This window comes from Ovis aries, chromosome 10, assembly GCF_016772045.2.
Source record: "Ovis aries strain OAR_USU_Benz2616 breed Rambouillet chromosome 10, ARS-UI_Ramb_v3.0, whole genome shotgun sequence".
In the NCBI taxonomy this organism is placed as follows: Eukaryota; Metazoa; Chordata; class Mammalia; order Artiodactyla; family Bovidae; genus Ovis; species Ovis aries.
This window is the reverse complement of record NC_056063.1, coordinates 844833-870951: the sequence shown is the minus strand read 5'-3', so window position 1 is coordinate 870951 and position 26119 is coordinate 844833. Positions and strand designations below refer to the sequence as shown.

Genomic DNA, 26119 nt, shown 5'->3' with positions numbered 1-26119 from the left:
TGTACAAGCAACTCATACAACTCAATACCAGAGAAAACAAGTGGGATAAAGACCTAAGCAGACATTTCTCCAAAGAAGACATATAGATCACTAACAAACACCTGAAAAGATGTTTAGCATTGCTCATTATTAGCAAAATGCAAATCAAAGCTACAATGAGATATTACCTCACACCAATCAGAATGACCATCATCAAAAAGTTTACAAACAATAAATGTTTGAGACGGTGAATAGAAAAGGGAATGCTCTTGGCACTGTCAGTGGTGATGTAAATTAATGCAGCCACTATGGAAGACAGTATGGAAATTCCTCAAAAACTAGGAATAAAAGCATCATATGACCCAGCAATCCCATTCCTAGGCTTATACCTTGAGGAAACCAAAATTGAAGACACATGTATCTCATTGTTCACTGAAGCACTATTTACAATAGCTAAGACATTGAAGCAATCTAGATGTCCCATTGACAGATTAATGGATAAAGAAGTTGTCGTACATATATACAGTGGAATATTACTCAGCCATAAAAAGGAGTGCATTTGAATTAGTTCTAATGATGTATATGAATCTTGAGCCACCTTCACACCTTACAGTGTGAAGTAAATCAGAATTAGAAAGATAAATATCATATACTAACACACATATATGGAATTTAGAAAAATGGTACCGAACAATTTATTTACAGGGCAGCAGTGGAGAAACAGACATAGAGGTTAGACTTATGGGCATGGGGAGAGGGGAGGAGAAGGTGCGATGTATGGAGAGAGTAACACGGAAATTTATACCACCATATGTAAAATAGATAGCCAATGAGAATTTGTTGTATGTCTCAAGAACCTCAAACAGGGTCTCTGTATCAGCCTAGAGGAGTGGAATGGGGAGGTAGATGGGAAGGATGTTCAAAAGGGAGGGGATATATGTATACCTATGGCTGATTTATGTCGAGGTTTGACAGAAAACAACAAAATTCTGTAAAGCAATTATACTTCAATTAAAAAAAAAAAAAAAAGCCGGTGCCCTAGGACTACCCAGGGGGTGGGGAGGGAGGTGGGAGGTGGGTTCGGGACAGGGGGACACATGTACACCTGTGCTGATTTATGTCAACGTATGGCGAAACCACCACAGTATTGTAAAGCAATTAGCCTCCAATTAAAACAAACAAACAAAAAGTTCATTTGCCATTTTCTTTTTAGTGGTGGTTCTTAACACTAGATAAATATAAAAATTTGGGCATACTTTAAAATTTATCAGCATTGAGAGACCACCTACAGAGATTCTGCTTTAAATAATCTGTTCTGGATCATGTGTAGCATTTGTTCTAAGAGCTTCTCAGGTGGTTCTAATATGAATTCGGTTTTAGATTCATTTCTCTGAAACTTCCTTCAGCTCTTCTGGAAATGTTGAATTGTTCTGCGCTTTAATGTGTCAAGCTTCCCTGGTAGTTCAGCTGGTAAAGAATCTACCTACAATGTGGGAGACCTGGGTTTGATCTCTGGATTGGGAAGATCTCCTGGAGAAGGGAACACATACCCACTCCAGTATTCTGGCCTGGAGAATTCCATACACTGGAGAATTCCATTCACTGGAGAAGTCCATGGGGTCATAAAGAGCTGAATATGAGTGAGTGTTGAATATGATTCACTTAGAGTGTCGAAGGTCTACTCATAATTCTGATATTTTTCATGCAGAGTTGCAATATTTTTATTTATGCATCAGTCTCCTGGCTCTCAATTTGCTAGCAAATTTGGAAAACTCAGCAGTGGCGACAGGTCTGGAAGAGATCAGTTTTCATTGTAATCCCAAAGAAAGGCAATGACAAAGAATGTTGAAACTACTGTACAACTGAGATCATTTCACATGCTAACCAGGTAATGCTCACTATCTTTCAAGCTAGGCTTCAACAGTACGTCAACTGTGAACTTCCAGATGTACAAGCTGGATTCAGAAACAGCAGAGGAACTGAGATCAAATTGCCAACATCCGTTGGATCATAGAAAAAGCAATGGAATTCCAGAAAAACATCTACTTCTGCTTCATTGACTACATGAAACCCTTTGACTGTGTGGATCATGGCCCTTCTCAGGTGGTGCTAGTGGTAAAGAACCTGCCTGAAAATGCAGGAGATCTAAGATACAAAGTTTCAATCTTTGGGTTGGGAAGATTCCCTGGAGTAGGAAATGACCATTCACTCCATTACTCTTGCGTGGAGAATTCCATGGACAGAGGAGCCTGGCAGTCTACAGTCCACAGGGTCACAAAGATCAGACATGCCTGAAGCAACTTAGGATAGACAGTGTCGATCACAATGAAATATGGAAAATTCTTAAAGAGCTGGGAATACCAGAGCACTTTACCTTCCTCCTGAGAAACCTGTGTACAGGTCAAGAAGCAACAATTAGAACCAGACAGGGAACAATGGACTGGTTCAAAATTGGGAAAAAATTATGACAAGGCTGTATATTATTACCCTGCTTATTTAACTTATATGCAGAATACATATGTGATATGCTGTGCTGGAAGAAGCTCAAACTGGAATCAAGATTGCCAGGGGAAATATCAGTAACCTCAGATATGCAGATGACACCACCCTAATGGCAAAAAAAGAAGAGGAAGTAAAGAGCCTCTTGATGCAGGTGAAAGAGGAGTGTGAAAGAGTGAAAAACTCTGCATTCAAAAAAAACAACAACAAAAACAAACAAACAAATGTGGCATTCAGTCCCATCACTCCACAGCAAATAGATGGGGAAACAATGAAAACAGTGACAAACTATTTTCTTGGCTTCAAAATCATTGTGGATGGTGACTGTAGCTAAAAAATTAAAAGACATTTGTTCCTTGAAATAAAGCCTATGACAATCCTAGACAGTGTATTAAAAAGCAAAGACATCACATTGCTGACGAAGATTCATCTAGTCAAAGCTATGGTTTTTCTAGTAGTCATGTAAGGATGTGAAAGTTGGACCATAAAGTAGGCTGAGTGCTGAAGACTTGATAATTTTGAACTTTAGTGCTGGAGAAGACAAGGAGATTAAACCAGTCAATCATAAAGGAAATCACCCCTGAATATTCATTGGAAGGACTGATGCTGAAGCTGAATCTCCAATAGTTTGGCCACCTGAGGTGAAGAGCTGACTCACTGGAACAGACCCCAGTGCTGGGAAAGTTTGAGGGCTTGATGAGAAGGGGGCAACAGAGGATGAGATGGCTGGATGGCATCATTGACTCAATGGACATGAGTTTGTGTCCAAGAGATAGTGAAGGACAGGAAAGCCTGGCATGCTGCAGTCCATGGGTTCTGGATCTGCATCTGGGGATGTTTCTGTATTACACACTCCTTATTCAGCATCTACTAGAGTGTCTGGGCTACTGCAGGTCCTCGTTGTATTTACTGACCTATACCTGGTGTTTTAAATTAAGAATATGCACATTATGACCAGCTGAATAAGGAGACACAATGCAACATGGGGTCATTGTGTATCTCCCTCATATCTGAGCAGCCACTTTGGGGATTTGAAACCCCAGGTCATTTTGATTAAAGTTGAAATTTCAATATACTCACACAAAGGACGTAAAATCACTAGATTTTTGATTTACAAATCCAAGAAACGGCAGGGCTGGGTGTGTGGTGTGAGGTGGGTGTGGGGTGGGCAATGAGCCAGAGGAAGGGCGGCCCTCACTCCATGGTCATCAGGGAGCGATAGGTTACAAGGTAACAAAATACCTATTACTCGTAGCGTGGTGGAGGTGGAAGTCATTACCTTTTCAAAGACTCAACAGGAAGCAGTTATTTTGAAAGGAGCCCCAGGAAAAGAAAAACAGGAACTCGTGGCAGGAATCCTTAACTTGGCTTCTTATCTAAATCTCTAGACTAGGTGTGATCAGGGTTGGTGTACTATAAAATCCCCACATAGTAACTCAAAATAACTGTTTTCTCATCACACTCAGCAGTGAATGAGCATTAAAAGATGTGATGTGTGGGTTCTGTAAGGTAATCTCCAAATATTGGTAAAAATATTATTGGAATAATAGTATAGACAATTTTTCTTGGGAGAAGATAATTTTCAGTAGAAAATATTTGATTATGACACATTCAATGCTTTTGCTTTTTAACTTATTCTAATTAGCCATACAGATATTGGGACATTAGGCTTATGATTTATTTTCTTTATAAAAGTAAGAAAGAGATTAAATCACTAAAATAAGTATTCTGTTGTTTAAGGAAGAGCTTCTCTTTAGATGCTTGGTTAGCTTTTCCTTCTCTTTTAACTGTTATTATTAGAAAATTAATCTCATTAAAGTTGATAATCTCTAAGATTTTGTCTATGCCAAGAATAAATGCAACCTAATTGCAGATAAGCAGCATTTTGAAAGAAACAAAAGTGGTTTGTGCACATTTTAGATAATTCATAAAACACATATACTTATCATCCTAAATGAGTGGATGACCTTCCCATGAAGCTCATCTTCACTGCATCCCATGAAAGGGTAACCAAATCTCAGTGGTGTCACACCATGTGGATGAGGACTGAGATTGGTCAGAACATACTAGAAATGAGGGTCAGAGTGCTTTCTGTGAATGACTGATGAAAAGGTGCCATTAACACCCCAATTACACTATTTTATCAAGTGATAAATTTCTTGCCATGCCTTGAGTACCTGCTTTGGCAATCTATTTCTTAATGTTCAATCAGACCTGCTTAACTTTTGAGACATTAGGCTTTGCTATATCCTAACATATTATGAGATATAAGGGAACATCAACAGAAATCAATATTTCTATGAAGATTTGTATTATAAATTTGTATTTTATAAACATATGTATGGAAAGAAAAGAAAGAACATACAATCAGTCCCATATACTATACATTCCTTATAGGTCCAACATGTGCAAGGTTTTATTCACTAAGAATAAAAAGATAAAATAACACACAGTCCTTAGGAATTGCAGAACATGGGAATGATTGGCAGAATTCAGCAGGAAACTCCAGAACAATCCCCCCAAAACATGTTTCAGGAAAGCAGAGGCACCTGAACATACCCTATATTCAGTAAAACTGTACACATTTTTTTGAACTGTATAAATCATGGGGTGATAGGGCAGGCAATGGATGACACAGAAACATCACTTCCCTTTGGCAATCTACATCAGTGAACAGGATCCTCTGCAAAACAGAAAGAACCATGCTTTTTAATTCTGGAACAGAACATTTGGCCCTTGATTCAACTGAGGGACTTGTTAATATGAAGATTCAGGAGCACATTGAATTGGAATCTGCAGCAGCAGCAGAGCTCTGGAATCTGCATTTTAACAGCTCTCAGGAGAGTCTTTTTTGTACTAAACTTGAGAACTATTCCCAAGTGTGTGATGACAGATATTACTTTGAAACCAGGAGACGTGGATTGTAACATCAGTTCATCTACTAACTAAAGCTCCTGCAAGGTCAAGTCTAAGCCATATTTGTCTTTGTTACCCCATTATTATTTGCAAAAGAGTATTCAGTGATGTTTGTTGAACTAAAGTTAATCAAACATTGGCCAGTTCTCAGTTTCTTCATCTATAATTTGGCTATTTTGGATTGGATAATTTTAATTGTCTCTAGCATTCCAGGTCTTTCTGTACAGAAGGGGTAGAATCAGCTTCAGAACAAGCAGTAGTTATCTTTTGTTTGTGTTGTTTGTGACACCATGTCTTAGTCTGTTCAGGCAGCTATAATATATATAATGCAATATATTATAATTATATAATATTTACCTCATTGTGATTTTGATTTGCATTTCTCTAATAATGAGTGATGTTGTATATATATAGTTCACAAGGTGGACTATAAACAATTTACTCCCAGTGACTGAAAATCCAGGATCAGGGTGCCAGAGTGCAGACTGTGACCCTCTCACTGTACTCCACATGCTGAAAGGGCAAAGGAGCTCCCTGAGGTCTCTTTCATGAGGGCACTAATCCATTCATGAGGATCTTTATTGTTTCATATATCTGATCTCATGATCTAATAGCCTCCTAAAGGTCCCACCTCTTCTCAGGATTTAGGTTTCAACACTGGAATCTTGACAGGGACACAGACATTCAAGCCACAGCTTGCAGCTCTGTGAAACCTGAACCTTGTTTCCTCTGATAAATGTTCTCTGGAGTTTGGGGAACTCAGGGAATTTCTGTTGGATTTACAAGTATGAAATCTGAACAGTAAAAGCACATGACCAGTTTAAAGAGCAGTAAATGTCTATTTGCTCACTGACACATACAAATTGTAGTGAGAGAAAGAATGCCTGGAGGTTTCTTGTGGACTGTGTCATTTTCTATCTAAGCAGTTTACCCAGAATTGCAAGTAGTCGCTAGCAGGAAAAAGTTGGAGATAGAACAATGTGATTCACTGCAAGAAAAAAGAAAATCACCTTTCAACTCCCGCCAAGCCAAGAATCACAAAGTTAAATCTCCTTAAGAATACACATCAGGTGAGATGTACCTGGGTTTTCCTACTCCTCCAACAAGGGAAGCACCTGAGGGGGGTTAGTGATGGGAGAAGCAGAGGAACAACACATACCCTCCCTGTCTTGCTTCAGGCACCACAAGCCTAAAGCTTTCCCCAACAAGAGAAGGGGAGCAAATTGACTTCCATATGGAACTGGAAATTTTCTTACATGAAAATAGATGTTTTTGCTACCAAGTTAAATTGTTTTCAGGATTACTTTCGGGATTAAAGAGATCACAGGATTTCAAACAAGCATAAAGGGGGGAAAAGTAGCCTTATAAAGTGTTTTGATGTTATGAAGGAAAACAATAAAATTGGTTTTTTAATATAAATTTATTTACTTTAGTTGGAGGTTAATTACTTTACAATATTGTATTGGTTTTGCCATACATCAACATGAATCCGCCACAGGTATACACGTGTTCTCCATCTTGAATCCCCCTCCCTCCTCCCTCCCCATACCATCTCTCTGGGTCGTCTCAGTGCACCAGCCCCAAGCATCCAGTATCATGCATCGAACCTGGGCTGGCGATCTGTTTCATATATGATATTATACATGTTTCAATGCCATTCTCCCAAGTCATCCCACCCTCGCCCTCTCCCACAGAGTCCAAAAGACTGTTCTATACATCTGTGTCTCTTTTGCTCTCTCGCATACAGGGTTATTGTTACCATCTTTCTAAATTCCATATATATGCGTTAGTATACTGTATTGGTGTTTTTCTTTCTGACTTACTTCACTCTGTATAATAGGCTCCAGTTTCATCCGCCTCATTAGAACTGATTCACATGCATTCTTTTTAATGGCTTAGTAATACTCCCTTGTGTATATGTACCACAGCTTTCTTATCCGTTCATCTGCTGATGGACATCTAGGTTGGTTCCATGTCCTGCTATTGTAAACAGTGCTGCGATGAACAGGAACCCTCTCACATTGTTTTTTTTTTTTTTTTTAATGGGTTGCACTATAATCCCAATTCTTTCATTTTATTCTAATAATGAACCTACAATGGTATATTGAATATTGGTATCTGAGGAGAATTCTTCCTAGTCTTTCGAATGATTAAGAAATATGCATGACATTACCACCAGCTTCAGTGAAATTCTTTATCTGGAGGATAATGTGTCAGAGATTATACTTCAAGGAATAATAACATAAATATAATTCATATATAGTTATGAAACTTAAGCAAGAAGATTTGGCAAGTTTTCATTTAGTAAGATATATTACCCAAGCTTTCTTGGAGAATGGGCCTTTTTTCCCCCTTTAACAAGGAAGAAAATCAATATCAGCTTGATGAGAATGGCATAGTAGTAAAAATATAGAGTGTATAAAAAGGGAAAATTAGTTTGGAATTAGAACATGGTAGAGAGAGGAATGTCAAAAACAATATCTTGGAACGATTTTTTAATAAAAAGTAAATGTTTTTAAATAGAAAGATTTGTATGAAAACTGTTGAAAGTAAAATACTATTTTGGGCCAAAAATAAAAGAAAAAATGATTTTATAAGGTTATATATTTGCAATTTTCCAAAATGTAGAATATGGATTTTTACAAGCAAAACATATACAGTATTAATAAATTCTAAACTAACAACAAAATTGTAGAAAATAAATAGAATTCAAATGTTCTCATATTTACTGTAAACAGATACCAATAAAATGCTGAACCCTATTGAAAAAATTATGATGAATGAAAGGGAAAATATTGTCTTTGGAACCAAATTATTGGGCATCTATGGAAGGAGAATTGTGAGTCTACAAGTTGTATTTCAGGAAAAAAACTTTATAAAACTGGGAACTTAGAGAAGCAAAAACAGTACATTTCAGGTGATGAGCTATTATCACCTGATATTATATCAGGAGTGACTAAATTTTTACTCTGGAAATTTAACAAGTAAATGAGAGAAACTATGAACACTCTTTTTTTCTAAAAACAAGAGGACAAGAGAAATCTTCCTTCCCCAAACCCATATGTGTAGCATGTCTCAGTTATATATGGGTGAATGTAGAAAAGGACAAAGAGAACAAAATTTTTGCAAAATGTTATGGAAATCGTTGTGGAGACATGTAAACATGCATTTAATACCAGGTGTTGTAGGTGTGAAATACGCTTTATTGGGTAATCATTTACTATCAAAGAAGTGATAGAATGCACATAATTTTCTGAGCTTTTCACTGGTGTCTCCAGGCAGGACAGATGGACTGCATGCACTATGACTGCAGTCCCAGTAGAGGGGGCTCTGGCCTTTACTGATCTACATTTTTGTGAATACAGCAGACAGGAGCACCTATCTGGTCTGAGAAGTGGACTTTTTATTTAATTAATTTATTTTACTATTTTGGAGAAGACAATGGCACCCCACTCCAGCACTCTTGCCTGGAAAATCCCATGGATGGAGGAGCCTGGTAGGCTACAGTCCATGGGATCGTGAAAAGTCGGACATGACTGAGCGACTTCACTTTCACTTTTCACTTTCATGCATTGGAGAAGGAAATGGCAACCCACTCCAGTGTTCTTGCCTGGAGAATCCCAGGGACAGGGGAGCTTGGTGGGCTGCCATCTATGGGGTCGCACGGAGTTGGACACGACTGAAGCGACTTAGCAGCAGTAGCAGCATTTTACTATTTATATTGTCTTCTTTAATGCATTTCCATTTTTCTTCCTATAAACAACAATTGTATTACATTATTTTTACCATGAAAATAGAGCACATAATTTTATAGATAAGGATAAAGAAGCTCAGGGAATCTAAATGACTGGAATTTAGAAAGATGGTAACAATAACCCTGTATGCGAGAGAGCAAAAGAGACACAGATGTATAGAACAGTCTTTTGGACTCTGTGGGGGAGGGCGAGGGTGGGATGACTTGGGAGAATGGCATTGAAACATGTATAATATCATATATGAAACGAGTCACCAGCTCAGGTTTGATGCATGATACTGGATGCTTGGGGCTGGTGCACTGAGACAACCCGGAGGGATGGTACGGAGAGGGAAGTGGGAGGGGGGTTCAGGATGGGGAACACGTGTATACCTGTGGCGGATTCATGTTGATGTATGGCAAAACCAATACAATATTGTAATTAACCTCCAACTAAAATAAATAAATTTATATTAAAAAAAGATAAATACTTCTGGTTCAAGTTAGATTCATCAGCTTTTTAAAGATAAAATTTTGTATTCTGCGTCTTGCTTTCATTCACTTCAATTTTGTCCTAAATTTAGAGTAAACAACCACAGCTGTCCTTAATTGTTTAGAAATTTGAGACCGAACATATTCTTGCTAATTTTGCTGCTGCTGTTTCCTCTAAGTCACTTCAGTCCTGTTTGACTCTGTGTGACCCCATAGACGGCAGCCCACCAGGCTCCATTGACCCTGGGATTCTCCAGGCAAGAACACTGGAGTGGTTTGCCATTTCCTTCTCCAGTTCATGAAAATGAAAAGTGCAACTGAAGTCGCTCAGTCGTGTTTGACTCTTAATGATCCCATGGACTGCAGCCTACCAGGCTCCTCTGTCCATAGGATTGGCAATTCAGGATAAGATATTAATACATTATTCGGTAAGCTCTTCAGTGTCTCCTCAGTTTCTGATGTACCCCTCTAACCATTGATTATTGAGAACTTCACTTCTTATTTGGTGAGTCAGAACTTGGAACATTGTATTCTCCTGAATTCATTGCTTTCAACAAATGTTTGCCTTCAGGTGGAATATTTGACAATAGCTGCTATATGACTCTTTTGCAATTCAGTAATTGCCATTTGGTTATATTTCCATTGGCTATGAAGATAAGGCATTTTCAAAATTTTCTATTTCAATTATTTCTAAGAATAAGTATGGTGATTATAGTTCCACACAAATTATAATCACTATATAGAGAACTACAAGCATCTTTTCTGTGTAGTGAATGAAATTTCACACTCTCTGTGGTGGGAGGGGAGGGGGAAGTCAAATGAATGGGGACAGCATGGAATCGGGTAAAGATTCCCAAGGTGGGAGTAAAGAGACTTGGGTTTTAGTCCAAGCCCTCTTATTAGCTAGTTGTATGTCTTTGAGAAAGTCATTTAGAAGTGAACTTTTTAAAAGGGAGAGCTCCAGAGCAAACAATTCTAGTCTTCTACTGATTTAGCTCAGACCTGCTGAGCCAGCTTTCAACAAAGCTGCCTCAAAAAAGAAAGACATGATTTTCCAAATAAAGCAAATATAAGTACAGGATTCAAATTATGTTTGAAATTCAGATAAAAACTTAATAAGATTTTCATGTAAGTATGACTATGCAATATTTGGAACACAAATATTAAAAAAAAAAAATTATGGTATGTTTGCAACTCAGAGTTAAATGATTTGTTTATATTTCATTTGGCAATCCTTGCCAGATTGTCTCTCTACACAATGGTGGGAATAATCACAGGAGACAGCCTGTTCCACAGGCTAGGATATATGTCTCAAAACAACATAAACACAATCTCTTTTGCTACAGCATTCATTTTTTTCTTTTCTTATGTTGTTCTGAAATCAATCTATCATGCATCTCAGGGTTCCCAATCCAGAGTCAAAAGTAGTGCTTCAGAAGATCTTCTTCAAATTTTGAGAGCTTTGAGTTTTCATCTGCATATGTTTTCATAGAAAAATTGTTTCACATCCCTCAAGCTTCATTTTCTCATCTGTAAAGTAGGTTTGTAAAATAGCTGAAACAGATGTGGTTAAAATATAATAAAATGAAAATAAAATATGTGGCACTTATGAACAGTCACTAAATGAAAAATTTTTCAACATGATATATCCTAGAAATACATTTTCCTAGTTTATAAAAACTAGGGGATACTTAAAGCCTAAAATATATACACTTAAAAACTCATGCAAGATAATATTTCAAAAGCTCAGTGGAATAAACTGAAAATGTGGTTCCTTGAAATTGAGCATATTTCATGGAGAAGAGGTTCATAATGGAATACCAAAAACAAGATCCCATGTCTCCATACTTAAATATTATGAAAAATATTAAAATATTATGGTCTTTTGGAATACATCTTTTATTTGTTCTTGTTCAGTCACTCAGTCATGTCTGACTCTTTGAGACTCAGTGGACTGCAGCATGCCAGGCTTCCCTGTCCATCACCAACTCCCATGTTTACTCAGTCAATGATGCCATCCAACCGTCTTATCCACTGCTATACACTTCTTTGCATGCCCTCAATCTTTCCCAGCATTCAAGACTTTTCCAATGAGTCGGCTCTTCTTATCAGGTGGCCTAAGTATTTAGTTGCAGCTACAGCATCAGTCCTTCCAATGAATATTCAGGGTTGCTTTCTTTTAGGATTGACTGGTTTGATTTCCTTGCTGCCAAGGGACTCTCAAGAATCTTCTCCAGCACATTTCGGAAGCATCAGTTCTTCAGCACTGAGCCTTCTTTATGGTCCAACTCTCATATTACATACACAATTACAGGAAAAACATAGTTTTGACTATATGGACCTGTGTCGACAAAGTGATGGCTCTGCTTTTTAATGTGCTGTCTAGATTTGTTTTAAGTTTTATTCCAAGAAGCAAGCATACTTTAATTTCATGACTACAGTCACCATCTCAGCAGAGCACTACAGAATAGAGAAAATACCAGATTGTCCTTTTATATTTTTATATAGAATCACTCAACAATTAATACAGCTTAAATGAAAAAGTTAAAGTCATTCCTCCTCTTGTCACTGTTTTCCCCACTTCCAGCCTTAATAATCACTCTGGATAGATTTTGATAAACATTTATCTCAATCAAATTTTGTGAATGTAGCTTTAAAGATCCTACATTATATTATTATTTGAGCAGTTTCCTCTCATGAGGCAGATTCTAAAATGTGGATATTGAGTTTTCAGGCATGGCATTGAAATTTGTTAAGATTTAAATAAATGTTTTCATTTTTATAATAGTAGTGGCTTCCCCCTGAAAGTATGTAGGTATTTGGGGATTCTAGCTGCCGCAGTTCATAAACTACTCAAGTGCTGTGGCCATCTTCTGAATTACAGTGTATAGTCACGTGTTGATCATCTATTATCCCATATATCATAACCATCCATTTTTATGCTTTGAGTCCATAATTGAAATAATATGTTGGTATTATATTATTAGAAATATGCATCTATAAGTTATTCCTTCTTGCAGAGTTTAGAGAGAATTTATTAGTATACTCTCGATAAATTGATGGAATTCATAAATATAGCTTACATAAATATCACTTTTAAAACTATGAATTTTTTTAGTACAGCTTCTCCAACTCATTTTTAGCATCTAATTTTGAGGAAATGTCTTTTTTTCAAGGACTGAACAACTGAGCTGTGAAATTAGATGTTGTTGACTATATATATATATATATATATCAGATGTAAGTAGAATGGGAAGGGGGTGAAGTAAAAGTAACTTTTCTTTGCAACTTCAATGAGCCAAGTTCCTGGGCAATGCTTAGCAGAAAGCAATAAATTAAAATGAGTTGAAGGAAGTACCTTTTATGCAACTCATAATTAACCCTTGGAACCCTGCCATAATATTTTATGAAGGCAAATAACTTACCAAGATTCAATAAGAAATTGGATACTATGTCTGAACCAGAATGCCCCTTGCAGTTAATCTGCCTCTAGTGAAGATTATAGAAGTTATCAATAGTTATGCTTATATTTTAAATGATCACAAACTAAAGGAAGAGTAATAATGTTCTTTGCAATATATCATCCAAACTGAGCTAAGTATTTTGGAGGTTAGATAGATTGTGGTATCATCAAGTATTTAGTTCTTGAAAATTTATTCTTCAAAATTTATGATCATGTTATAAAATATTCAAGTTTAAGTATTATGTATATTTTTTTCTTTCTAGACAGAAATCTAAGATTGCTCTTTTACCCTCTCCTTACTCTTACATTCACTCATATTTTTATTCCAATGTCAGTATTTCCACTGTGCCTTTCAACAGTGGAGAGTGAAGACAATAAATGTGTGTGTGTGTGTGTGTGTGTGTGTTAAGTCTTTTCAGTTGTGCCCAACCCTTTGAGATCCCACAGACTATAGCTCACTAGGCTCCTCTGTCCGTGGAATTTTCCAGCAAGAATACTGAGGAAATTGCCATGCCCTCCTCCAGGGGATCTTCCAGACCCAGGGATTGAACAGAAGTCTCTTATGTCTCCTGCTAATGCAGGCAGATTCTTTACCACTAGCGCCACTGGGGCAGCCTCAAAGATAATAAATAGAGTGGATTAAAAGATTCCCTGAATTGCTGTCAGTGTTGAGTAGGGTGTTGACCACATCATCATTTCAGATGTTAAGTTAGATAGTGGACAGGAGATGTTTTACTTGGCCAGGTATGTCTGTTATGGTGGACATTTACATGCTATCTTTTCTCAAGAGATTCAACTGCTATGGGAGAATGAGCTATGAAAGAGCTCTACAGTTTAGAGAATATCATGATTTTTAAAGACTATATGTAATAAACACTTACAAGGATTTAAAGTTAAATATTTTTTGATAAAGATATGTCAAAAATCTGAGCATTTTCTATCACCCAAAGACAAAAAAGAAAGCTCGGACTGACTGGCTTTTTTTTTTTTTTTTCCTGCCAACCCAGATCTCTCCTAGTGGTATTGGCTCTTGTTTTCAGAAATTTTCTGCTTATTTCAGCATGTGACTTGCTGTGTGGTTTTACTTATGACAAGAAAGGGAAGGTGATGGTTCAGGAAAACTCAAAACATAGCACAGAATTTCCAAAGTGAGAAAATGTCAGTTTGTATCACTTAAATACATGTCTCCACTTTGGAAACAGTTCCACCTGGATCACTTTGGACATTGTTTTCCTCTTAAGGAAAATATCTTATTTTTAATTATTATAAAGATTATCATTGCTTATCCTCCTTAATGGAATTAACTATAATAAAGCAAGAATTTTTGTTAGAATAAATTTGGTTTCAAAGTGTAAACAAATTATATCAACAGAAGTTTTCAAAAATTAGTATATACAAGAGCAGTTTTTGCTGAAATTAGGCTGCATTTTTTTCTGTTATGTTTGTCTGAAGTGTTCTACATATAGAATATAGCATAAAAGACTCTTATGTGTAAAGTAAGAGCTTCCTTCTATCAAGTCTTCCAACTTTGAATATTTTATAGAACTATCACTGGTTCTACTTTGGCAGGAATAGCCAAAGTTACCAAAACAAACTTGGGTGTGCTCACCTGATGTACAGCAAAGCCAATCTATTGATACCAGTTTGCAGAGAAGGAAAATACAGCATTTATTGCAGGGCACCAAGCAAGGAAAATCGTCAGCTCATGTTCAAACGACCTAAACTCCCTGATGGCTTTTAGGGGAGGATCTTTTCTACACTTTTTGTTCATTTTTGTTGTTTTTTAATTTATTTTAATTTGGAGATTATTACTTAACAATATTGTGATGGTTCTTGCCATACATCAATATGAATCAGTCATAGGCAAACATATGTTCCCTCCACCCTGAACTCCCTCCCACATCCCTCCCTGCCACATCCCTCCAGGTTGTCACAGAGCACCAGCTTTGGATGCCCTGCATCACATATCAAACTCCAACTGGTTATTTATTTAAAAAAAAAAAATATATATATATATATTTTAAGTTTTACATATAATCAAGTATATATAATCAAGTATCTATGGTTCCTCCCCATTCTAAGTAGTAAAGAATCCAAGATTCATTGCAAAACATGTGCAACTAGGCCCCAGTTTAAAGATAGTGCAGATCTTGTGGTCCAGCTTCAGGATTTTCCATTCTCCATGCTGAACATTCCTTCATCAGCATCTGATTCAGCTTCATAGTCTCTGCAGCAAGCCTACGGATTCCATTGGAAAGCTTCTCCATGGCCATGTGGACTTTCTTGTGCAGTCATCAGATTAATTTTTCATCCAGGTGCAACTTCTCCAGAGCTGAACTGCCTTGGCGAACAGTGCAGGCACTATCTTGCTGTGGTCTTTGACCTGGGGTGAGGTGGTGAGGAAACAGCAGGCTTCCAGGGCCCTGATCTAGCAGTGCTGCGGAAAGAGGCACCCATGATGATCATCTTATAGTGGAGCTTCTTGTAATAGTTGCAGATCTTGTTGACACTCTTCACTAGTGAGTCCTCCAGGGGTTCCTACAACTTCTTGTATGTGTTGGCCATGAGCTGGTCAAGAGTACAACCCAGGAATGGGGACACGAGTTCACCTGTCTCTGCATAGGCCATCACCTGGGCAAAGGATAAGAGTAGGGTTATACTGTAGTGCATACCATGCTCCTCCTCTAGCTTCTTTCCAGACTGAATTCCTTTTCAGATGGATGACAGCTTTATAAGAATCCAGTCCTTGCTGATCCTGGCTTCCTTGTATCTCTTGATGAGGCTCTGGGCAGGGCCAACATGGCATTCTTATTGAAAGAGAGCCTTGCATCCACTTCCATGGAGTCCCAGCTTGCAATTTTCTTCAATATTTCTGCTCCAAATAGCAAACAAAGTTTATCAAGAGCATTTGTAATTTGTTCTTCTTGTGACCCACCAAGGCTCCTGCAGGGGGTATGGCATCCTCCACCAGCTCCTGATAGATGGGTGTCCGTTCCATGGCCAGGATCAAGGATGTATTGGTGGTGGCATTCTGAGGCTTGTACTAGTCAATATTGTGGAAATTGCCTGTGTTGACCTCCACTGCAATCAAGTGTTTGAGCTGGTCCAGCACACTCTCCATCCTCTGCAGCTTCACCTGGAAATAGGACTTGGTGAGAGTCTGTGGGAGGGGGCATCCTACTCCCTACCCCCATAGGCCCTACCTCCTTCCTTTGTTTTAGAGATATCTGGTTGACTTCATAATAGACCTTTTGATCACTTGCTTTTCCCGTCTGGCACTTAACCACTCTTATGCATTCAATTACCAATAAGCAATGGAACCTGTGAAACCTTAGGCCCCCACCCTCAACCAAATAAAATCAGAAGCCCATATCTGCTTCCACACCTCCCTAAACATCCATCTCCCCCACTTTCTAACCTCCCCATCTCACTCCTCTCCCCCACCTCACTCTGAGGTACCAGGTGTACCCTCCAGGAAGTGTGTGTAATAAACTTTGTTTTTCAAAGCTTCCTTATGGTTATGATTAACGGCACCTTGCAATCATAATAAAAATCACAAGGGCTAGTCCAGCCACAGCATGAATTTTGAAAAGAGAGTTATCTATGGGAAGACTATTGGGCTCAAATGAAGACTCCCACGTATTTCTAGCCATAGCATCACTGTTGATAAGCACAAAACAATAGCATTTTTCTTATAAGTCTTTCTTATGGAGAATACTTGATAAAGGAAGAGCAGAAGGACAGGGAGTGAAAGAAAGCTTGACTATTGGGGGAAGAGATGTTGCCAGCATAAAACAAAAGATTTTCCTCACCATCCTATAAGGTTAAGTCACTAGCCCCTTCAGTCGATGACTGACAGTGCACCCTGGAAGGGTTTTGGAGGAAAACTGGATGAGGCATTCTATGCTTTGGGAAAACAAGCTTCTTACCAAGTTTGATGTCTATTTTAGGAAGACTTTTAATAAATGCAGATTCTTATAACTTCATATATGCAGAAAAGCATCAAAATCATTAACTGTGATATCTGTTATTTGTGACTAGCAGTAATATTTTAACAAAATGTGTGTTTGACTGCACATATTCCCTAGCCAAAAACCATATATATATAATCTCCTTCCCTCCCTACCTATTTGGAGCAGTTCTTCAGAGCTATCTGAGAAGCTGTTTTCCAGGCTGTAGTCTGCAGTAAGACCCTGATTAAAATTTAAACTCACAGGTCTTACAGTATGTGTTTATTTTTCAGTTGACACTAGATATTTTATATTCATAACTATTTGTACATTTAAGTTTTATAAAAACTCCGTTGAAAGTTAGGCTCATTTACTTTATCTGTAAAATTGAGATATTGAGGTGCATATTAAGTAACAGGAAGGAGTTTTCTGATGTACACAGAGAATTTTTTTTCCTTATTAAGGTCTATAGAGGTTGTCCTGATGGTTCAGAGTACAATCTATGGTGTTGTATTCACTGGGCTTATTGCATCCCAGTTTGGCCCATCACCAGATAATATGATCTTGGACAAAATACTTAATGTTTTTAGGTTAAGTATTTTTCTGCTTTTTCAGTTGTATAGAAGAGAATTATACTAGAAACTCCCTCATTCTTCATGATGATTACTAAGAGATAAAAGAGATAGTATATGTAAGGCGGTGAGTGTCCTTCCTGGTACATCAAATATTATATTATTACCAAGCTTAGTCATGATCGTTTAAATTTGAAGGTGCTTCAAATATATCACTGCTCAAATATACTGTTCCTCTAATCCCATGCCTAAAACCCTATTAAATTTATTACCAGAGCTAGAAGTCAACCCAGAGTTTTCACTTTAATTTTTCTTTTATCTCTGCTATTATAGATTACAGTATAAAAATAGTTCAAAACAAATTAATTCAAAAAATTATGAAGCCTGCTTCTGTCATTATTCAGTAAGTAACATTTCATTTGAGTATTTTTAGAAATTTTATAATTCATTGGGTACAATTGCTTATACCCCATTTCTACAAAGATACTACACTTCTTCAATCATTTATTTTCTAAAACAAGACACCTATCAAGAGGTGGCTTGTGTGGATCTTTTTCATTCATGTTTTTAAATATTCATCATCAGTTTGGTTCAGTTCAGTTGCTCAGTCATGTAGGACTTTTTGTGACCCCATGAACCACAGCACACCAGGCCTCCCTGTCCATCACCAACTCTGGGAGTCCACCCAAACCCATATCCATTGAGCCGGTGAGGCCATCCAACCATCTCATCCTCTGCCGTGCCCTTCTCCTCCTGCCATCAATCTTTCCCAGCATCAGGGTATTTTCACATGAGTCAGCCCTTTGCATCAGATGGCCAAAGTATTGGAGTTTCAGCTTCAACATCAGTCCTTCCAATGAACAGCCAGTGCTGATCTCCTTTAGGATGGACTGGTTGCATCTCCTTGCAGTCCAAGGGACTCTCAAGAGTCTTCTCCAACACCACAGTTCAAAAGCATCAATTCTTTGGCACTCAGCTTTCTGTATTGTCCAACTCTCACATCCATACATGACCACTGGAAAAACCATAGCCTTGACTAGATGGACCTTTGTTGGCAAAGTAATGTCTCTGCTTTTGAATATGCTGTCTAGGTTGGTAATAACTTTCCTTCCAAAGAGTAAATGTCTTTTGATATCATGGCTGCAATCACCATCTGCAGTGATTTTGGAGCTCAAAAAGAAAATAAAGTCAGCCACTGTGTCCACTGTTTCCCCATCTATTTGCCATGAAGTGATGAGACTGGATGCCATGATCTTAGTTTTATGAATTGCCAGGGTCCAGCTCTGGTGGATCCAGGGTGATTCAAAGGTGGGGACAGAGTCAGCGTCCTTGGAAATAACATATTTAATTATAGATAGAGAGGGATTAGAAAATTAGCAGAGAAAAAGAGGCTGAATAACTTGGTTTATATGGAATACCAATCACCACCTATGTAGGCCGCAGGAGTCTTCCCATTCTCCTGAAAGAGAGGAGGTACTGAGGGACCCCCCCTCCCCCCGCGCCCCGTCCAATCTTAGAAGCCCAGGCAAGATTAGCAGGCTTGGTGGGTACCCATGCACGAGATGAGAATTCAGCCAGAAAAATGGGGAGCAAGAAAGAACGACATGGGGGAATCAGTCTTTCTGAGAACTGATCCCAATTTCTTTATTTTTCAGTTTGCTTATATACCTTTTGTTATACATAGGGATGAATATAGAGTCATGTGGGGGTCAGCAGTCCTGACCTTTATCAAAATCAGGTACTTTACATAAAAAAAGATCTTAGGGGTTTTGCATCATCTTCTGGCCATGAGGCCTGCTGACATTTTATGACCCTTTCTTTCTGATAACAAAAAAACCCATTTTTTCCAAGGGTGTTTTTTCTTAAACCAGGCACCACCCTCCAAATAAAGTTGCATTCCTATAGGGTGAGGTGTAGTGAGTTACAATCAAGAAAGGAATTTATTTAACCCAAGGTTAACATGATTAATCTTAAAGGTTAATACTTATTTCTCCTATATGTTAGTTATATTCATTATAAGGGCAGGGAATATGGAGATTTAGCAGCAAACATCAGCCCAACAAATGAAAACCCTTCACCAATGTTCCCCTTAAGATCTATTTAGTCTTAAGATAGTGATAAAGTTACATTTTTACATAGCAAGGACACAGTGATTTATAACAAAGTACAATGATCTATTACAAAAGAGAAAATTTATTAACTCAAAAAGTCTAGCATTGTTAACCTTAAAAACTACTATATTTCCTTTTCTATATTCCAAATACATTGATTAATATATTCCCAGGTGCCTAAGGATATGGAGCCCTGGAAGCAATCATTGACTCAACAATGAGAAAAGCCTTATGCTAATTAAGACTCTCAAAATATTCCAAAACTCTCTGCTGTTTATGGTTGAGAGGTAGTAAACAATCATGTGTGTAGTGGCAGGAGTATGGATAATCCTGTCACACAAGCTAGTTTGCTAGCAGAGAGGTTTGACCTGAGACACCCTTGTCCCACCCAGGGCAGGGAATTAGCAGCAATTATTGGCACAACAAATGAAATACCCTTCACCAATATAATTCCTAACCAACCCACTCTACTAATAATTTCTAACTCCCCAAAAGAATTTGCCTTTAGTAAGTCTAAAACATCTCGTACCTCTCAGGTTGGGAGGCTGTAAACAATCACATGTTGCCTGACGAAACTATACAGGCGAGCTAGATAACCTTCAGAGGAGTTCGTAATTTGAAACACTCTTGTCACGCCCACGAATTTTTATTGACTTGGAGCTGCATGTTTACTCCTTCTCTGAGAGAACCGGTAGGGAACAGCGCCCCATAAAGTCAGAGGTGTAGGCGAGAGCATGAAACAGTAAAGTAGATAGACTCTGGTTTGGGGGGTAGATGCTCGGGAACAGGGGATTTCCTGAGGCTTGATCATGCCTTTGCGTATGCCAAGCCTCCTTCCTCATGACATTTGCCATGGGTGGAATTCCTCATGCTGGCTCCCAGCACTGAATGTTGAGCTTTAAGCCAACTTTTCCACTCTCCTCTTTCACTTTCATCAAGAGGATCTTTAATTCTTCTTCACTTTCTACCATAAGTGTGGTGTCATCTGCATATCTGAGGTTATTGATATTTCTCCCAGCAACTTTGATTCTGGCTTGTGCTTCTTCCAGCCCAGTATTTCTCATGATGTACTCTGTATATAAGTTAAATAAGCAGGGTGACAATACACATCCTTGACATACTCCTTTTCCTATTTGGAGCCAGTCTCTTGTTCCATGTCCAGCTCTACTTGTTGCTTCCTGATTTGCATACAGATTTCTCAAGAGGCAGGTCAGGTGGCCTGGTATTCCCATCTCTTTCAGAATTTTCCACAGTTTATTGTGATCCACACAGTCAAAGTCTTTGGCATAGTCAATAAATCAGAAATAGATGATTTTCTGGAATTTTCTTCCTTTTTCTAAAACCAGCTTGAACATCTGGAAGTTCACAGTCCCTGTGTTGCTGTAAGCTTTGCTTGGAGAATTTTGAGCTTTTCTTTACTAGTATGTGAGATAAGTGCACTTGTTTGGTAGTTTGAGCATTCTTTGGCATTGCCTTTCTTTGAGATTGGAATGAAAACTTACCTTTTTCAGTCCTGTGCCCATTGCTGAGTTTTCCATTGCTTACCTATTGAGTGCAGCACTTTCACAACATCATCTTTTAGGATTTGAAATAGCTCAACTGGAATTCCATCACCTCTACTAGCTTTGATCACAGTGATGCTTCCTCTGGCCCACTTGACTTCACATGCCAGGATGTCTGTATCTAGGTTAGTGATCACACCATTGTGATTTTCTGGGCTAAGATCTTTTTTTGTACAGTTCTTCTGTGTATTCTTGCCACCTCTTCTTAATATCTTCTGTTTCTGTTAGGTCCACATCACTTCTATACTTTATTAAGCCCATCTTTTCATGACATGTTTCCTTAGTATCTCTAATTTTTTTTTTTTAAAGAGATCTCTAGTCTTTCCCTTTCTATTGTTTTCCTCTATTTCTTTACATTGATCTCTGAGGAAGGGTTTCTTATATCTCCTTGTTATTCTTTGGAATTCTGCATTCAGATGCTTATATTTTTTCCATTTCTCCTTTGCTTTTCACTTCTCTTCTTTTCACAGCTATTTGTAAGGCTTCCTCAGACAGCCAATTTGCTGTTTTACATTTCATTTTCTTGGGGTTGTCTTAATCCCTGTCACCTGTACAATGTCACGAACCTCCGACCATAGTTCATCAGGCTCTCTATCTATCAAATCTAGTCCCTTAAATCTATTTCTCATTTCCACTGTATAGTCATAAGGAATTTGCTGTAGGTCATACCTGAATGGTCTAGTCACTTTCCCCACTTTCTTCAATTTAAGTCTGAATTTGGCAATAAGGAGTTCATGTTCTGAGGCACAGTCAGCTCCCAGTCTTTTTTTTTTTTTTTCTGTTTGTACAGAGCTTCTCCATCTTTGGCTACAAAGAATATAATCAATCTGATTTCAGTGTTGGCCATCTGGTGATGTCCATGTGTAAAGTCTTCTCTTCTGTTTTTTTGAAAAGTGTGTTTGCTATGATCAGGGCGTTCTCTTGGCAAAACTCTATTAGCTTTTGCCCTGCTTCATTCTGTACTCCAAGGCCAAATTTTCCTGTTACTCCAGGTGTTTCTTGACTTCCTACTTTTGCATTCCAGTCCTCTATAATGAAAAGGACATCTTTTTGGGGGGTGTTAGTTCTAAATGGTCTTGTAGGTCTTCAAAAAATCATTCATCTTCGCCTTCTTCAGCGTTACTGGTCTGGCAGAGACTTGGATTACCGTGATATTGAATGTCTTGCCTTGGAAATGAATAGAGATCATTCTGTCATTTGAGATTGCTTCCAAGTACTGCAGGTGTTATTAGGCATTCATATTTCTACCAGGATGAATCTATAGTCGATTTCATTTTTTCATTTCATATTTTCTCTGTGAGAGGTGAAATTAAACTTCTTATGATATGTTTTTGATTATTTTAGCTTCCTCTTTTGAGAATTGCCTTAATACGTATTGTTCCTTTTACTAACTGGGTGACTTTTGGTTTGCATGTTATTTATAGGAGTTATTTATGCTATCTATTAGTTCTGGTTATCATTTAATTATTATATTATCTATTAATTCCATCAAAAATACTAATTCTATCAGTAAAGTTAGAATCATATGCATCCATTTGTGATTCACTCTGAATTCATTTTTACACATTGTATAAGTTTCTTCTCCATTTTTCTTTGGATCTTCAGTTGGTGCTCCAGGCAAAGTAGGCTTTTCATTTCCCTAAACATCCATGCTCTTTCATTCCTGTCCATGCTTATTTCATTGCCTGAATCTTTCTTTATTTTTCACTGTGCAAACAGTTAACCACCCCCTCCACTGTGCTTTATTGGCATTGATACTAGTATTGTTATAGCACCTGTCACTCAAGGTGTGCTATGTTTCTGTATTTCCACTTACCTTACAAAGTGTATGAATGACTAGTGAGGGGACCGTGTTCCTCATTTTTTAAAGTACTTTCTCCAACTTACCTTCTCTCACTTAACCCACCATTCAATGCAGCAGTTTTCAATGACGGTATCATAACTTTCAGGTAAATGTGCTTGCTAAGTAACTTCAGACATGTCCTACTCTTTCTTACCCTATGGACTGTACCCATCAGGCTCCTGTGTCCATGGGATTTTCCAGGCAAGAATACTGAAGTGGATTTTCACATCATCCTCCATGGGATCTTCCTGGCCCAGAGGTCAAACAAGCATCTTGTGTAGCTCCTCTACTGGAGGCAAATTATTTACTTCTGAGCCACTGAGGAAGCCTTAGGTAAAGGTAACAGAGATAAATAGAAATCATTTTGGAAACGTGTCACAACAAAGGAACTTTTAGCCTAAAGTCAGAAATTCTGTTTTGAATGGTAGTGATCTGTGATTATCACAATTCACCTTTTCTTTATCAAGAAATCAATCAAAACTCTTAATTAAGTTAAGGAAAAAATTAACTAGAAGGAAAATTAAGAAATCCCCCTTCATTTGTAACATTGCTGTAAAAATAATCTATTATTCTAATTACTTCAAGAATAAGCAACAAAAATTATCATTTGACTATCAATAAAGATTTACTCTTACATATAGGAAGGATATATAACAAAATCCTATTGTATAGTTGTTGCTGTTGTTTAGTCACCCAGTCGTGTCTGACTCTCTGCAACTCTAAGGTCTGTAACATGCCCGGCCTCACAGTTCCTCACCATCTACCAAAGTTTGCCCAAGTTCATGTCCATTCCATCAGTGATGCCATCCAGCCATTTCATCCTCTGATGCCCTCTTCTCCTGTCTTTAATCTTTCCCATAATCAAGGGCTTTTCCAATGAGTTGGCTGTTCACATCAAGTGACCAAAATACTAGAACTTCAGCTTAAGCATCAGTCCTTGCAATGGGTATTCAAGATCTATTTCCTTTAAGACTGACTGGTTTAATCTCCTTGCTGCCCAAGTGACTTTCAGGAGTCTTCAGCACCACAATTTGAAGGCATTAATTCTTTTGTGAGCTGCCTTCTTTATGGTTCATCTCTCAAAACCATACATGACCAATGGGAAGACCATAACCTTGACTATATGGACCTTTGTTGGCAGAGTTATGTCTCTACTTTTCAACACACTGTCTAGGTTTGTAATAAGTTTCCTGCCGAGAAGCAATCATCTTCTGATTTCATGGCTGCAGTCACCATTTGCAGTGATTTTGGAGTCCAAGAACAGGATTTGTGCCACTACTTCTACTTTCTCCCCTACTTTTTGCCATGAAGTAATGGGACCAGAAGCCATGATCTTAGTTTTTCATATATATATATATATATATATATATATATATTTAATTTTAAGCTAGCTCTTTCACTTTTCTCCTTCACCTTCATCAAGAATCCCTTTTAGTTCCTGTTCTCTTTCTGCCCTTACAGTGGCATTATCCACATATCTGAGGTTGTTGATGTTTCTACTGTCTATCTTGATTCCCACTTATAATTCATCAAGCCTGAGCATTTCTCATAATGTGCTCAGCATATAAGTTAATCAAACCGATTATACAGAGTGAAGTAAGCCAGAAAGAAAAACACCAATACAGTATACTAATACATATACATGGAATTTAGAAAGATGGTAATGATAACCCTGTATGCGAGACAGCAAAAAAGACACAGATGTATAGAACAGTCTTTTGGACTTTGTGGGAGAGGGAGAGGGTGGGATGTTTTGGGAAAATGGCATGGAAACATGTATAATATCATATAAGAAACGAATCACCAGTTTAGGTTCGATGCAGGATACAAGATGCTGGGGGCTAGTGCACTGGGATGACCCAGAGAGATGGTATGGGGAGGGAGGTGGGAGAGGGGTTCAGGATTGGGAACACGTGTACATCCATGGTGGATTCATGTTGATGTATGGCAAAACCAATACAGTATTGTAAAGTAAAATAAAGTAAAAAAAAAAAATGTTAATCAAGCAGAGTGAGAGCAGACAGCTCTGTTATACCCCCTTTTCAATCTTGAATCAATCAGTTTTTCCATACAAGTTTCTAAAAGATGCTTCTTGACTCACATACAGGTTTCTCAGGAGACAGGTAAGATGGTCTCGTATTCCCATCTGTTCAAGAGATTTCCACGGTTTGTTATGATCCACACAGTCAAAGGCTTCATTGTAGGCAATGAAATAGAGGTAGATGTTTTTTCTGGAATTCCCTCACTTTCTCTGTGATCCAGAGAATGTTGACAATTTGCTCTCTGCTTCCTCTGCTTTTTCTAAACACAGCTTGGACATCTGGTAGTTCTCGGTTCACATAATGCTGAAGCCCAGCATGCAAGATTTTAAGTATAAGCTTAATAGAATAGGAGATAAGTGAAATTATCTGATGACTAGAACATTCTTTAGTACTACCTTTCTTGGGAATTGGGATGAGGATTGAACTTTTTCCAGTCCTGTGGCCACTGCTGAGTCTTCCAGATTTGCTGACATAGTTAATACAACACCTTAATGGCATCATGCCTTAGAGTTCTCAATAACTCTACCAGAATTCTATTGCATCCACTAGCTTTATAAACAGCAGTGTTTCCTAAGACCCACTTGACTTCACACTCCAGAATGTCTGGCTCTGGGTGGCTGACAACTCCATCATAATAATCCAGCTCATTAAGATCTGTTTTGTACAGTTCTTCCATGTATTCCATCTCTTTGTGATCTCTTTGGCATCTACTAGGTCTCTACCATTTTTGTCCTTTATTGTGCCCAGCTTTTGCTGAAATATTTCCTTGATATTTCCAATTTTTCTGAAGAGATGTCTATAGTCTTTCCTCTTCTGCTGTTTTCTTCTAATTTTATGCACTGTTGATTGAAGAAGGCCTTCTTGTCTCTCCTTGGTATCCTTTGAAACTCTGAATTTAGTCGGATGTACCTTTCACTTTTCCCCTTGCTTTTTGCTTCTTTTCTTTCTTCAGCTATT

General features: G+C 37.9%; 1 pseudogene; it reads right to left on the bottom strand.

Annotated features, from left to right (window-relative positions):
• Positions 1-15245: 15245 nt before the first annotated feature.
• LOC101119831 (transaldolase-like) lies at positions 15246-23217 on the bottom strand (annotated as a pseudogene).
• Positions 23218-26119: the final 2902 nt, after the last annotated feature.